The sequence below is a fragment of the Aythya ferina genome (assembly GCF_964211825.1).
Source record: "Aythya ferina genome assembly, chromosome: 7".
In the NCBI taxonomy this organism is placed as follows: Eukaryota; Metazoa; Chordata; class Aves; order Anseriformes; family Anatidae; genus Aythya; species Aythya ferina.
The window spans coordinates 36427308-36442307 of NC_140302.1; the positions used below are offsets into that span (position 1 = coordinate 36427308).

General features: G+C 40.7%; 1 protein-coding gene and 1 long non-coding RNA gene across 10 annotated transcripts in view; one reads left to right on the forward strand and one right to left on the reverse strand.

Annotated features, from left to right (window-relative positions):
* Window positions 1-15000, reverse strand: part of EBF3 (EBF transcription factor 3) — a 116660-nt gene that overhangs the window by 81354 nt on the left and 20306 nt on the right. The gene's annotated exons all lie outside the window — the stretch shown is intronic.
* Window positions 2235-9387, forward strand: LOC311439574. Of its 2 annotated transcripts, none has more exons than XR_014694831.1 (3): window positions 2235-2365; window positions 7604-8275; window positions 8365-9387. It is a non-coding gene; the product is annotated as an uncharacterized lncRNA (long non-coding RNA). The 2 variants fall into 2 exon arrangements; XR_014694832.1 differs by lacking the exon at window positions 2235-2365 and adding an exon at window positions 2527-2586.

A 15000-nucleotide genomic window follows, 5' to 3' on the forward strand; every position in this document is an offset into this window, starting at 1 on the left:
ATGACACTTGGTATCAGCCAAATCTGTTGACTGGAAATACCTGGAGGACGTGGAGGTTCCACAGGAGAGCATTCATTCAAGTGCAAATGTATAAAAAGAGAGCTAAGAAGTCAGGCCCAAGAAAATATTTTAGCCCAGAATATTTTACTGCAGCCATTTGCTACCTAGCTAGCAGTGGTGCAGGTAAGAAATTGGCCTGAAAAACTTCTCACTGAAAGCAAGGAGTTTTGGAGGGATGCTTACATGGGCTGGGACAGCAGAGAATTACTGAATAGAGCGAGGTGGCCCCAGTCTTTGTGCTACAGCTGCAGATATCAGCACTTCATGGTTCATGTCTGGTCCCCGATGGCTGCAACCAGAGCTGAGGGCAGAGAAGGGGGCGGCAGTGCTGAGCGGGGGGCACCGAGGGCCCAGGTCCTGGCAAGGAGCATGGGGCTGGCACCCCCAGCAGGCGGCTGCACGGGGCAGAGGTACAGGCAGGGACAAGGCTGAGGCCATGGTTACAGGCACCGGTGGTACGTAGGAAGCCTGATCCAATGGCAAAAATATAAGGAACTTGGCTTTGAGGATGTGCCTCACGAGCAAAGCAGTGCCCAGGACCACGGAAGAGATGTGGGGGCTGCAGTGGGTGAGTCAGTCCCGCGGAGGGCTCTCGGGCTAACGAGGATGTGAACAATAAAGAGCACGACCAAAGCAGCCTCTGTGCCAGCAGCCACTGCCACCTACCTTCCTACCGTGTTGTCTGAAACCCTTCTGGTAAACTGAACGGATTGTGGCGCTACAGCAAGCTAGAAGCATGGTTTGGATGTAAAAAAAATCAGCTCGTGTCTTCTGCCTGAAAATTGGCATGAGCGTATCCTGGTGGACCAGGTCAGATACATTGGTGCCACTGTAAATGAAAAATTATGCTTCGGGGAATTTCTCATTACGTCAAATACACTTGCACTCTACTCAGTAGACCTCAGGCTTGTTCTCTTGTTCAGTCCCAAAGTGGCACGGGGCCAGCCTGACACTGATCTATCTCTGCAGATGGAAGATAGGTTTTAAAATAAACCTAAAACCTTCTGCTGGTGTGATTTTTATTATTATTATTTTTATTATTCTTTGGATGTTCTAAATGAAAACCCAAATGAGTACCTGTGCACTGTACAGGGCAAAAATTCTCAGAGTTCTTGGATTAGTCTACCTTCCATTGATTTTTGTATTTTCCCTGTCATGTAGTTCATATGATCTTATTCAGTTGTACAGCTCTGTTGAATGAGAGGGCTGACAAACCACTGGTTTTTGCACATGCCTCTGTTCCTTTCAGGAATACTCTCCTGAATGTCTCCAATAACTTTTAGTTAGGGCAAAATTTAGAGTGTTCTGTTTGACATTTACACTATCTATCAAGCTGCAGACGTTTTTCTGTACCATTTTTGCCAGATTTCCACTAAGATTTATGTTACCAAAAAATCTTGTTGGTTTAAAGCTACCCATTTAGGTACCCATGCTAAAGTATGAATACAATGCAAGCAGCCACCGTCTTCTGTTTTCCTTAAATCAGTTTGTATCACATTGCATAGTTTTACCCTTTTCTTTTGTATTTCCCATTTTCTCTACTTTGCATATACATGCATAATACAGAAAAAAAAAAAAACAAAAAAAAAAAAAAACACCTTCTCCACTCCTGTGATGGGAATGGGAGCAAGTTCCACAGAAGAGACCCTTCACAGAAATCATTCTTTTATCCACTCTGCATCCTAAGTCTGAGAGGTGCAGCACCAATTCAGACTGCTGAAATCAACTTGGAAGTCACAAAACATCAGAGAAAACACCTAAGCAAGCCTGCTCTACCTAGCAAAATAATATCAGTGTTATATTCTAGCTGAACATGTGTATGCTTATGGAGATCTGTTTAAAAATGTAAAGATAAGTTTAAAAATGTAATGATAATTTGCTTTGGAAGAAAACAAATAGATGAAAAATTAAAACCAGAAGTCAGGCTTCTTCCTCTCAGCCTTATAAAAGACAGTAAAACTAGTGTAAAAATCAGTGTAACTTAATTGACTTTCCAATGCTAATTTATGCTAATGGAGGTTCTGGTCCATAGTTTTCACCTGGGAACTCAATAGCAATGAGTGATGGCTCCAATTAGTCATTATAATTGTGAGTTGCTAAAGCTAATATTAGTAGAACTGCATGACATTCTGGGTATTTCCCCAAACTTTTCTGATAATAAGCCCTGTTCTACACAGCTGGATCATATTTAGCTGCAAATGTGTCTCAGCTGGGTTTCTTAGTCTTTTGGGTTATCCAGGAGCGTTTGCAGAGGACTCTGCTTTACTAGAATACACCAGTAACTACCCACGAGTCCTGCCCAGAGGTAGGTGCAACCAGACAGATATTCTATGGTGGCTCCCTACTGTGGGCAACCACTTAACATCAAGGTGTACATCAAATAGTTAGGTGGATGCTTTATCTGATGAGATCCGCTTCGGATAGCTATTATGGGACAAATTATTTCAGTTACTACCTGCAAACAATCAACCAGTCTTCCTCCTTGATGGTTTTGATTGGGCGTGAAGAGCGATGTTTGTCTATCAGGTATAGTCGAGACTCTTAGTGCTTTGCAGAAAAGTCTCCAGGGTAATTGCAATGCCCGTGTGACAGCATCAAGTATATTAAATGAATTCAAATACTACGTATATTTTTTCCCTATTGATTAGTTTGATATGAAAACTTACATTGTGCATAAACATCCAAGTTCTGCAATGATGAGAACTTCAAATTAAAAGTACTGTAACGTATTCGTAAGACCCCGTTGAACAGCTGAGTAAGTCCAGCAGATGAGCAAGGAACAGGTGGACATGTTGGCACCTAACCTGAGCCAGGATTTCTGGGATAGATAAATGTATCTTGATATTTATACGACTCAGCAGTGGAGAAGCTGATCACGGTTTGATGACAGGCATGAGATGTAATTTGCAAGTTCATTTTTCAAAGCTGAGATGAATTGGATAGTTGCTGCTTCTCAGCGCTACTGTTTTGGGATGTCTGCGTACTTGGGCAGACATGGCTGCTCTAGTTTCTGCATAGGCAGCATTTTGATTATTTTTTCACACCATGCTTGAAAAGCAGTCCAAACTAATCATCCAAATATCATATATTTATTAATTAGAATTAAATCTCAGCCTAACTTTAAAGGAGGTTTCTTTGGAATTGAGCTTTGTGCTCACTTGTTTACCCTCTAAAATGAGTTCCTCAGTCTCTGTCTAGAAAAGTGTGTTTTGCTTTGACACTAATCGTTGGAAAATGTATAAAATGTATGTATCACCTGTGCTCATTTTTTCTGCATACTGCTCAGCACTACCACCATCCACTCATGAAAACAGCCATCCTCATTAATGGAGTAGGGGCTTACGCCATAGTGGAGAAAACAAGAGTTAATTTAGTTCTTTACACAAGACTGTGAAATGAGCATATTATTACAAAAAATCACAGTTCTCAAACTATCGTTTCCACAGATAGTAACAGGCTGTCACTGTGAGATACTCCCATGTGTTCACCACCTGTATGAGTACTGGCCTATCCAGGAAGTCTGATTAAATTACGGAGAGTGAAAAAGAGAGAATAAGCTTTAGTTCATCTGAAAAAAATTTGCTGAAAGACTTTTTAAATTCAAGGTACAGCAAATTTAGCTTCTCTGATGTACACAGAGAAGACTGCATGAAGCAGGGATGATGGTTCATGAGCTCAGCACCTGTGCTCACCATCCTTTTGCTTTCCACAACACACAGAAGGCAGCTCAGGCTGTGTTTGCAATGAACTCGATCATTTGGCAGCTGGGAGTGAGCAGCCCAAAGCCCAAGCTGGACGTAAAACTTCCCACTCTGAAGCCATCCTACCTTCACTGCTATGTTTATTCCTTGTCAATAGCATTACTCAAAGACAACATTTTCTGTCCTTTGGGGAGAATTACATACAGCTTCATCAGATGGTGTTGTCTCATCCTCTTGCAAAGTGAGGATCCTGTCCTTCACCTGTGATGAAGTTTTATAAAGGGCTTCAGAACATTTCCACTTCCAAATTACAGGATTTTTCTTTGCTGAAGTAAATATCTAAAGTTAAACTCTAAAGATAGAGCCTGCAGTAATTAATCGTTCATCTAGACATGTGAGTTAATACTAGTTGAATAATAGATCTTCCCAAGAAACAACCTGCTTAGTTAAGTTGGCAACTGTGGGCTACACTGGGAAACCTATACGAAAGTTCATACCGTGTTGCCAAGGAAAAGTAGGCTATACGCTTATTTTGGTTTGGTAGGATATATTAACACAGAGAATAAAAAAATACTAAAATATAAAAGATGTTATGACGTATTTCAATGGTTCTGCTGTTTTTACAGGGCAGAGGACAGCACAGAGCCTGTATTATATATGTAACTTATTTATAGGTTATTAGTTAGATGTACTTTTATAAAGCAATGAAAGAGAAACAGATTTCCTGCTCAGAGTGCTGTTTTGTAAACAGTTGTGCTGGCTTCAGGAAAAAAAAAAAAAATCTTAATAGGGGGATGCTCAGGGTTTTCCATATTAAGGGGCACTCTGAAATTACCTAAGGGTTTCTCCAGGGTTGTTCCATTATGTCAGAAGTATTTATATTGCCAGAAAGCTGTAAGTCAACTGCGGAAAATGTAGCAATGAAATTCTTCAGGAAAGGACAAGAAAGAATGACAAAATAAAGAGGAACAATAGTAGGCATCTGCCACAAACCACTTGATTTGGAGGAGAACAAGAATGTTCCATCTCACAGCACACTGTAATTGCAGAAGACTGTTAACCACTGTAAGGTTTGGAGAAGAAGAGGTACTACTAAGTGTTAAGGTTCTTCATTTTTATAGAGGATAATTTTATGCTACTAGAAATAAAGATTTAATTTTTGCCCACAAGGACTTTGTGCCTGGAAAGCATTAACAATAAGAAAAAGGAAGGTTCTATTCTTAGCTTATTTTGGCAACTAATCCAATTAGCAACAGTAGTTGATTGGATAGCCAACCAGCTGAAATGAACTTGCCTATAAATCTTATCTTTTAATAACTGCAGCAACTTCCTTGCATTTATTTTCTCTGTCTTTTTTAGAATTCATGGTTTCCTGGTTACCTCCTAATATTTGAGACCCTCTGTTATTCTTTCGTTTCAAATCTGTCTGCTGCCAATATGCAACGTTGGTGTCACCTCTTTGGAAGAGGGTACTGAGCAGAAAGGGAGAGCATAGAGCCAGAGCCCTTTGTGATGGGAACCACTTCTGCTCATCACTTCTTGATCCCCATCTGTTTTCATCTGCATGCATTTGGTCCTCTTATTTGATACAGCATCATTCCCTCTCCCCTTTGCTTCTTTTCATCCCCCTTCCTTCTGCTATTTTTGGTCCATTATCCTAAGTACAGGTTGATTTTTCCCTCTATTTTCCTTTCCAACCCTGTAAAAACAATTATTTTCAATGTTGACCCTTCCTTACAGGGTGTCTACTTGCAGTGTATTCCTTCCTATTCCTCCTGAATACTCAGACTAAACAACAAGGGGTCAGAGCAATATTTTTTTCTTCAACAGGCCCTCAACTAGGGAAAAGCTAATTAATTAGCTGAGAGAGCTTCTCTGGGAGTAAGAGCAGGAGGACATGTTCCCACTAGGCTACCCTGCTTTGTATTTTAGATAGGATGCAACGTTTCGCAACCTTATCACTTCCCTGCTGCAAACAAAGCCTGGTAAATTTTAGGGATCGTTTTCTTTCCACAGCTAAGCTTGATAAGGTCTCTGCAGTGGGTTTAAATCTTTCAAGGCTGCTGACGTCCCATGGGCACAGGAAAATCATATCTAGGTTTTTCTTAAGAACCTAGAAAGTTGCATGAAGGACCTCATTTTATCCCCTTACCATCCAGCATTAGATATTGCGTGATCATGTAGCTAAAATGATTTTCTGTACCATTCCTCATATAGTTGAAATGAAAGATTAATTAAAGATATATATATATATATATATTTAATCAGCCCACCTGATAGCTTGTTGATAATGTTAAAAATTTAGGAAAAGGATAAGTCAGAAGCTTGAAAGAAAGACGCCTATGGTAATTAGCTGCTCTCCGTATGACACTTCAGACCTACCTCTGGCCAGGTCTACTTAAACCAAACTTTTCATAGGTAATAATTCTGCTTGACTCATTTTTGGGTGCCTGACTAGCAATGCCAGGCTACAATTTGTGCATATTGCTACAACTGAAGTCAATGACAGCTGTGTTTAGGACATATAAAATACTACATAATGACACAGGCTCTGAAAAAATGGATCCTAGGCATCTCCCATGCAGCACTTACAGATACACTTCGCTACTTCATTCCTAATTTCTCCCTGCTTCAATTTCCCATTTGTAAAATTTCATGTGACATGAATGTTGTAGAAGGAAACTTCTGTTGCAGACCTACACAACAGTGATGAGCTCAGTGAGATGCTCATGGAGGAATTTGGGGCTGGTTTTGCAGTTGTTGTGACAGGACTTGAATAGCACTCAATAACTTGGGCATAACGGGACCACACACTGAACAATGAAGGAAAAAAATACTGAACAGTACTGAATTCAATACTATTCAGTACTGAATAGTCCTGAATGAGGCAAGGGTTGGGAGGGGGGAAAAAAACCCTGTTTTTGATTATGTAACCAAAACCAATATCCTAATGTGCAGACAGGGAGTCCAAACAAAGCTTGCAGGGGCAACCTTTATTATAAATTTTGAATGCTTGCCTTTGCAGCCTTAAGAATGTTCTTTTAATGTTATTGTTTACATAATAAAAAGATGAGAGAGAAACTAGGCCCATTAGTAAATGAGGAAAAGAATAAAATTAATGACAACTCAGAAATAACTAGAACTGATTCTACACTGGGGATCTGCCCCAGTTACGGCCCTCAGTGGCCAGCCACCAGCACACCATCAGCAGTACGAATCCACTGCACAAACAAGGAACTCTACTGCAACTTCTGGAGGCTGCTGAAATCAGTCAGAGGAGCATCAAGCAATTTATTTAATTTCTGTTTAGATTTATTCTGCCTAAACTTGTATTGTGAGCAGTAGGTAGGTTGCATCAGGGCCTGAAATTCTCACTGAGAATGCCCAACACACCTTTATAAATATGGGAAACTCTGCCTTTTGCAGGAGAAAAACTGTTCAGGTAGTAAGACAGATATGTATATGCAGCTATTGAGAGGTAACACGTACAGATACTTATGTCATATGGATATGCGTGTCATATGCATTATTTAATAAATCTGAATGTGCAGCTGATCTGCAAGCTATTTTGGAAGTAATGAAGAAGTGTAGTGATGGCAGGAAAATAAGTGAAAGGTGAAGAAGGTGATTCTTGTTGGAGGATTAAAACAACTAAACAGGTGCTTACTTGGCTCACTGACTTAACGAGAAGGTATTCATAAGAAATAACTAAAATAAAATAAAGAGACTGTCTGTATAGTGATGTATGTAGGTGTTACAACAAAAGGATGAAAGTAGAAAAGACGAAAATAAAAATGCAGAGAAATACTACAGGACATACATATTATACTCCTGTACTACAGGACAACACCTGGGCTCATCAGCTGCTCTTTATTCACAGTAAAACCAGAAGGCTCGGCCCGGACAAAGGTTTCACAGTTTGAGTTCTGAAGAAAGCTCCCAGTGAAGCCAGACCCTGACTTTACATCCAAAATTGTAATTAAGATGGAGAGTCAATGAGCAGCAGAAAGTTCATGGACAGTGGATGAGGACAAGGACACGGACGGGCAGGAGGGGAAGCAGAAAGCACAGCAGCACGCCGGTTCCTTCCCTCTCTTTCAGAAGCAGCTCCCTGCCAGACCTCCCTGTCCTGTGGGTATGCAGCAACACTCCTCCCGCTTCCTATTTTTCTGGATGGCAGAGGCAGAAACACAAATTTCAGAACATGTGTCCACAACCACTGCTCTCAGATCAAACTACCCCTTCTCACAACACAGGAATAATGAGGAAGCCAGAATTCATTCTTGGCTTACCCTCCTTTTGGCATTGATCTGCATCTTGCTATAACCATAGCGAGGTGAGTAAGGGGAGACAACTGAAGGAGAACAAATAAATGTTTTTATATTTTACATCAAGGAGAAGGGGATTTTCATATCTTATACATGAGGAAGAACTCAGGAGTCTGCCCTTAAAATATACACAAGCTGACAAGGGCTGTTGGCAGTGCTGGTGCAGCTGACAAGCCAGAGGAAAAGGTAAGGCTTACACTTGGTAGGATTAAATAAGATCAGTAAATTGCAAAGGCCTTGAATGCAGGGAAAGTGATTTGTATTTAATGCAATAGGTAAGACAGAGCCTATGATGGTTTTATGGTGAGAACAACAGCAGAGTGAAGGTTTCACTGCCTTTTGAAGCAGAAGAAGGAAATGGCAAGAAGGATGAAGGAGAGAGACTGCTGAAAGCAGAAGACCCAGTATAAAAGTTCTTCCTTTTAATGGAAGAAAAAAGGGGGGGGGGGAAAAAAAAATGGTATTATGGGAGAAGAATTTGTCTGTAGCTTGAAAGTGATGTACTCAAAGACAGCTCTAGCACTGTGACACAGGTGACAGAGATCAGTTACGGCACCAATGACACCATCTGAAACTGGAATAGTTTGAAACTGATGTTAACTCTTGCTCGCATTTAGTTCAATTTTACTGCAAGCCTTCTGAAAGAGGCATTCAAAAGAGAGACCGAGGTATAGGTCTGCAGAGAAAAACAAGCCAGGAGACAAGTGACAGAGCTGTAAATCACTTCACAAGCAGATAGTTGTTGCTCTTGGGGTGAAAGAGACCACATGCAAACAGGCCTGAAACCAAACAAAGCTTTATGAACAGGAAGGAAGACAAAAGAAAAGAGTCAGCCTAGCACGGAAGACAAAAAGACAAAAACTAAGGAAGGAAAAGATTTCTGAGAGAAGCGTATGACTGACCGTGACGGCACTGGAAAGCAGTCAGATGGCCGTGGTGCTGGAAAGCCTAAGGTGGCAGAAAGGCTGCTGACATGTTCAGAGCAGAACAAAGGTGGCAAAACCAAGAGTGACAGACGAGAGCGGATAGCAAAGTACTGAAGCACGGGTATGCTGGGGAGAAGATGACATTGAGGAGAACGAGGGAGGGAGGAAGAAGGCCAAGTCAGCCAGGGAGCAGAGGCCCATGGCATTGGCAGGGTCTTTGTAAGAGTTTTTTTGTTTGATTGTTTGTTTGTTTTGTTTTTTAGGAGTGCATGAAAATTTTTAAGAAAGGAGGGGAAGAAAAGGGGATGTAACCCTTTTCTGAATTTCCATCCATACTAAATAAATAGGAAAAAAAAAAAAAAAAAAAAAAAAAAAGTAAGAAGCACAAGAAAACAAATGTAAGGAATAAATAAATAGATAACCCCCAGCCCCAGCAACACTGAGGGAACAGGACTAGGAGGAGCAGGCCCAGGTACTCATTAGTACACATTTCTTTCCCTCCAGCACTACTGCAGTTATCGTACTATTAGCAGTGTAATTTCTTATGATACTTATAACTATGTAATGTAGCAAAATATGATTTGAGGACTGGATTGAATATAGAGATGCCTAATTGCAGTGTGCTTAGGCTCAGAATAATAGTAACCAGAATATTTTTGTGCTTCCATCGCCTCCTTCAGAAAATGCTGCGCGGAGCTCCATGGCCCTGCTTTGAGCTGCCGGCCTCACCACGATGCTGCAAGGGCAGCCCTTGGAATAACTCTTCTTAAAAACAGCAAGGGCACTTATTTGTCATGTTCTGGGTTTACTTCCATAGCAGGAAAAGGTCTGAAATTTCCTATGACATGTGGTAGCAATATTGCTGCAAATAAAAAGTAGGAACTCGTATAAAAGTGGTTGTACCTCAATCTGCAAAAACACTGGTCCAAGTCACAGTTTTTGAATTTTACTGTTGTTCTTCTCTTTAAATATAGATATATTTAACATTTGTATATATAAAATATATACTACCAGGAAAAGGTTTTTCACCAAGAGGTGGCTGGGCACTGGAACAGGCTCCCCAGGGCGGCGGTCACTGCACTGAGCCTGACAGAGTTCAAGAAACATTTGGGCAATGCTCTCAAGCACGTGATCTGATTTATTTTATTTTATTTTTTGGGGGGGAGGTGGTCCTTTGGTGACTCAGGAGTTGGACTTAATGATCCTTGTGGGTCCCTTCCAACTTAGATATTCTATGATTCTATGATATATATTTTAAAATAGTTGGATAAAGAAAATGCCTTCTTTCAGGAAGGCTGCCCCGTGCTGCCATGACTTCCATGCATGCCACCCTGGTGACTTCACTCTCCCTGTCCCATGGGGACTCAAGAGGTGTAACTAAAAGCAGAAGAGCCAACCCACAGCAGAACTTGCAAGGCTGCAAGTCAGACGCCGCACACCGCCACCGTTCCGCGTTAGCCACGTATAACGAGCAACAGTTCAAGTTGGGGAACAATTAAAACGAGCTCACCCATTCCAGCTCTCACCTATAACCAAGACAACGTGCTGACACACTTAGTCTAGCCTTTTTTTTTTTTTTCAATTTCAGTATGTTCAGTGTACCAATAATGCTCTGATGCATTTCACTCTTGACTGGATACAGTGAGATTGCTAATCAGGATTACTTGATTCAGTCAACACTGATTTCAATAAAAAGACAAAAAAAATTATCATAAATATAGAGAAAGTGCTGGCGGCAGTGACAGGTGATTAAAATCTCATTCACTTGGAATCAGCCTGATTCATGGTAGTCGAATAGAGGAAGTCTTCATATCAGCAGCAGATGATTATTATCTCACTCACTCCAAGTCACTTCTGATTGCACATGCACACACAAATTGGCACAAAGTAGATTCATGAACAACAAATCATCATGCAGGGGTCTGACCTCCTTAAAATGAGGCTTTGTATAATAATTCTTCAGAAACAAGCAGATACTGGGTGGATAATGCTAATTTACGAAGTAAGCATAAGCAAGCAAGCTGGCATTAAACATTCAATATGGAGAGGAAGTAAGTGGATGACAATAAATTCTCAGTATTAAGCTGAAATACTTAAGATTAATTGATTTGAAGTGCTATTTTCGACTGTTTAAAAACAATTCCAATAATGAAAATGAAGGAAGAGTTCCAAGTATTACATCAAAGAAACAGCAAAAGATCCAAACCCCAGGATTTCCCTCTCAATACTACTGAACAGTATGCTTAAATTTAAAAAGTAAAACTTCTCTGAAACATGGATTTTCAGGTATGAGTATCTATGAGGACAGATAAATTCAGTGAATCTGTGCATTTTTATCTGTGGATTTCTGAATTCAAATTGTAATAGTGTTGACTAGAGAATAAAATGTTGGTGATCTAATTTTAATCCTAATAGATTTTGCTACACAAAGGCTGGCACAATTTCATGAGACTCCCAGTTTCTTCTTGTGGGAGGTCTGAAAGAAAAGCAACAGAGCTGCTGGAAGAGGGGTTTCTGCAGCATTTTAATAGCTCTGTGGGAACTCTGCATCCCACTTGATGTTAGTCATACAGTGCTACAGCTTACTAACGCCATTTTTTTTAACACAGGTAGTAATCTTTTAAAGCTATAAATCCCAGGGACATACGCTTCGTACCCAAGGAAGCAAGCACAGTGTAGGCAAGGCAAAGGTGCACTCCCTTTCTCTGTGCTCTGCTGGTGTAACACAGCTTTACCGGGGGGATGGCATTGCCACATCAGTGAATGGTCACATTTTGGGGCAGGGGGACACATCACTAGCAGACACACCATGACTGCCAACTCCACTTACACAGCCTGAACTACATCTCAAGGAGCAGCAATACCTACCCACAACACTACTGAGTCCTACGGATAATAATAAATAGAAAATAGTCATGCTAATGTTACAGAGCTTTTCTTCAAAAGACACAAGCAATGAATGCAGTCACACTTTGCCAAAGAACTCAGCTCATGCAGCCATGCAGGAGAAAGCAAATGAGCATCTTAAAAATATGTCCAATTTATTGTGTAAAAAAATATAATGTCCTGCCATAATTAATTGAGAATAATTGTAGATAGGTATTGCTAAGCGCCCATAAAATATTCAAAAAATAGTGAATTAATGCTGCGCACAAGGAGTTAGTACACTATCAGCTGCTTCTATACAATGTATAGGATCTTATCACAGCTACACAACGAAAGCAAGTGTTGGACAGAGAAGCTTATGCAGAATGAAGTTAAACAATTACATGTTTTACTGCTAGTTTGAAAGATTTTTTTAGATTGACAGTGCAATCAAACACAGTAGCAGTGCCAATGTCAAAGTGCAAGTCAATATCTTAGTTAGACGTTGTCTAATAGAAATGAGTAACAGCAGCTGAAGGTGAAGGAAGACTCACTTGAATCCAAGGATCTGGCTTGTGTTCCAAGCAATTAAAGACTGTTGAATCAATGGGGGAGAAAGCAAGGCAAGATGTTATTTAGTATGGCCATGGCTCATAAAATCAACCTGTTGAAGGATGGAGAAAGGGAGAACTTTGGGGTGGTAACCAGTAAAAGCCCATTTCAGTCATCTGGATTGTGTCAGGCTGACAGAGAATGAAGCTGGGGAGTGAAGGAAGTGACCCAGTAGTCCTAACACTGAGAAGAGATAATGCTCAATTCCCTGCAGTGTCTGCATCTGATAACCCAATTATCCCCAGTCTATTTTTTCAAAGTCTCTTTGAACCTGTGACCCACCACAAACAAAATGTATTTGTGTTGTTCTTAACTGCTAAACTCTGAAACAACAAAGGACTTGTGAAATGGTTGCCAACCCTTGTATTTTTTTTAAGTTCTGCAACAATTACGTTTAAATCAATTCAGTGTATTATTTTTAAATGTGGCTTTTTTTTTTTTATCTGACAGAAGTTGAATGGTGAAAGTAATTAAAATACACTGTTTAGTATTAAAACCCTTCTTACTCAGCCAGCAAAAATACATGAAGCCAGGAAAAACTCTGCTAGGGTATTTAACATGAGTTAAAAGTGACACTGTTTACTATTACACAGCAAATGTCAGTTCAACTGTTCTTTTTATTTATTAAATGGCACTTTTATTTTGGACAAACACATCTACTTCACTAACTACTTCCTAGTAGAATTTATTCCTGTGATATACAGATTTTTCAAAAACATTTTGTTTCACAAGGGATATTTTCTGCCAGAAAAAAAAAAAAGGGTTTCATCAATTAACAGACAATGCAACTTGCTCTTACATTTATTCATCTATTTTTGTATTACTTACTTTATCTTTCTTAATATGAAGGGGGTTGTCTACATTGCCATGTACATTATACTGTCATCTGGAGAAATGAGCAGGTATACATAGTAAAGAGTAGAATTTATACCTGTAGTTAATTAAATCTGTGATTATTTGGGGGCTCAAATGATGTCATGCCAAAACAGAAGCATCTTTTCACAATCAGAACCCAGGAGAGTCAAGTAATCTGAAAATTATACTGCAGGAATCATAGGTAATCAGTATGCTAGTTTATCACAACAGGGCAAATTAGGGTAGAGTTATTTTTGCTGACAAGAACCTCTCCTGCAATCCCAGAAAAATGCAATGAAAAATGCAAGATGAAACCAATGTTGCATCACGGCTCAATGGGCAAACAACTGTAGCATAAAGGCAAAGGCACCATTTTCACTTCCTAAATCCAAATTATTCTGAAGTTTAAATGATACATAAAAAGGGATATTTTAAAGCTAGCTGGGCATACATATTACTTAGTGTAAATTATATTGAAAAAAAAAAAAAACCCTACGTATGACTGTACTTCATTTAAATCAACATGCATACATAGAATGACCCACATGCACACACTAGCACACAAAATAAAATTTTATATTACCTTCAGAAGCTGGATCAATTGTTAATTCTACCATATGTTCAAGCATATTCTGTTACATTACTGTCTCTAGAAAAGCTCGTGGAATAGGATGGAATGTGTGAAAACATGCATGCTGTGCCAGTAAGTAGTTATTTTATGTTTGTAATTTTAGTTTTACTGACTTTGGGCCTAATCCAGTATGGAGAGCCACAGCAACGCTAGACTTGCACTCCTTAATTAGAGGCACTGCGAAGCACTTTGGGGTTAAGCGGGCTGTTTAGCGTGGAGCACGGCCAGCTCCGTGCTCGTGCCAGCCTGGGCATCTCCTCTGTGGAAAGGCACCTCGGCGGAGAGGGGCGAGACACGAGGTGTGCCTGGGCCTCAGCCCCGTGCCTGTCCGAGAGCGGCCCTGTGTCCAAACCCTGCACTGGCCAGGCCAAAGCTGGGCAAACAAAGCTTAGGTAGAAGGGGCACAAAGGCCACACTTTCAACAGCTCCGTTATTGCAGAGTAAAAAGGCATGGTCACTCGGGTAGCTGCCCGTTTGTGGAGGTGCACAGGATCAGCCATTCCCTCAGAAGCTCCTTTGTTGGGTTGGCCGATGGTAGACAGGAGGGCAAGGAGAGATCTCCCCAGCCTTGCACCAAGCTGCCTGCAGCCTCCTCACTCTACACCAGCCTCTGCACACCCAGCCTGTGCCTCCCAGGAGAGGTCCATGCCCAGAGGCCCAAGCCCTGCCACTTTCTCCATCCACATCTGCCAAGGACAGTGTTCGTAACATGAAAGGTGAGCCGGCCACTGCAGCTACCAAAACCTGCTCTCCCTTTCCAGGAAAGTGGCTCCCGAATACTTTAATTCAATGAATAATTAGGAGGTATCGAGGAGAATATTAAATTTCACAGCTACGCAGGAGCAGTGGGCTGTCCCTCGATTATGTTTGCACATTTACAAGAGGCTCTCCAACAGTTCGAAGATCATACACAAGGTAATTAATTTTACTTTCCCTGGTTCAGCATGCCAGGAAGCCGACCTGCTTGGGAAGGAGAACAGGGAGAAGCTGCACGAGTGCAGCTGTTCCGAATCACTGCACAG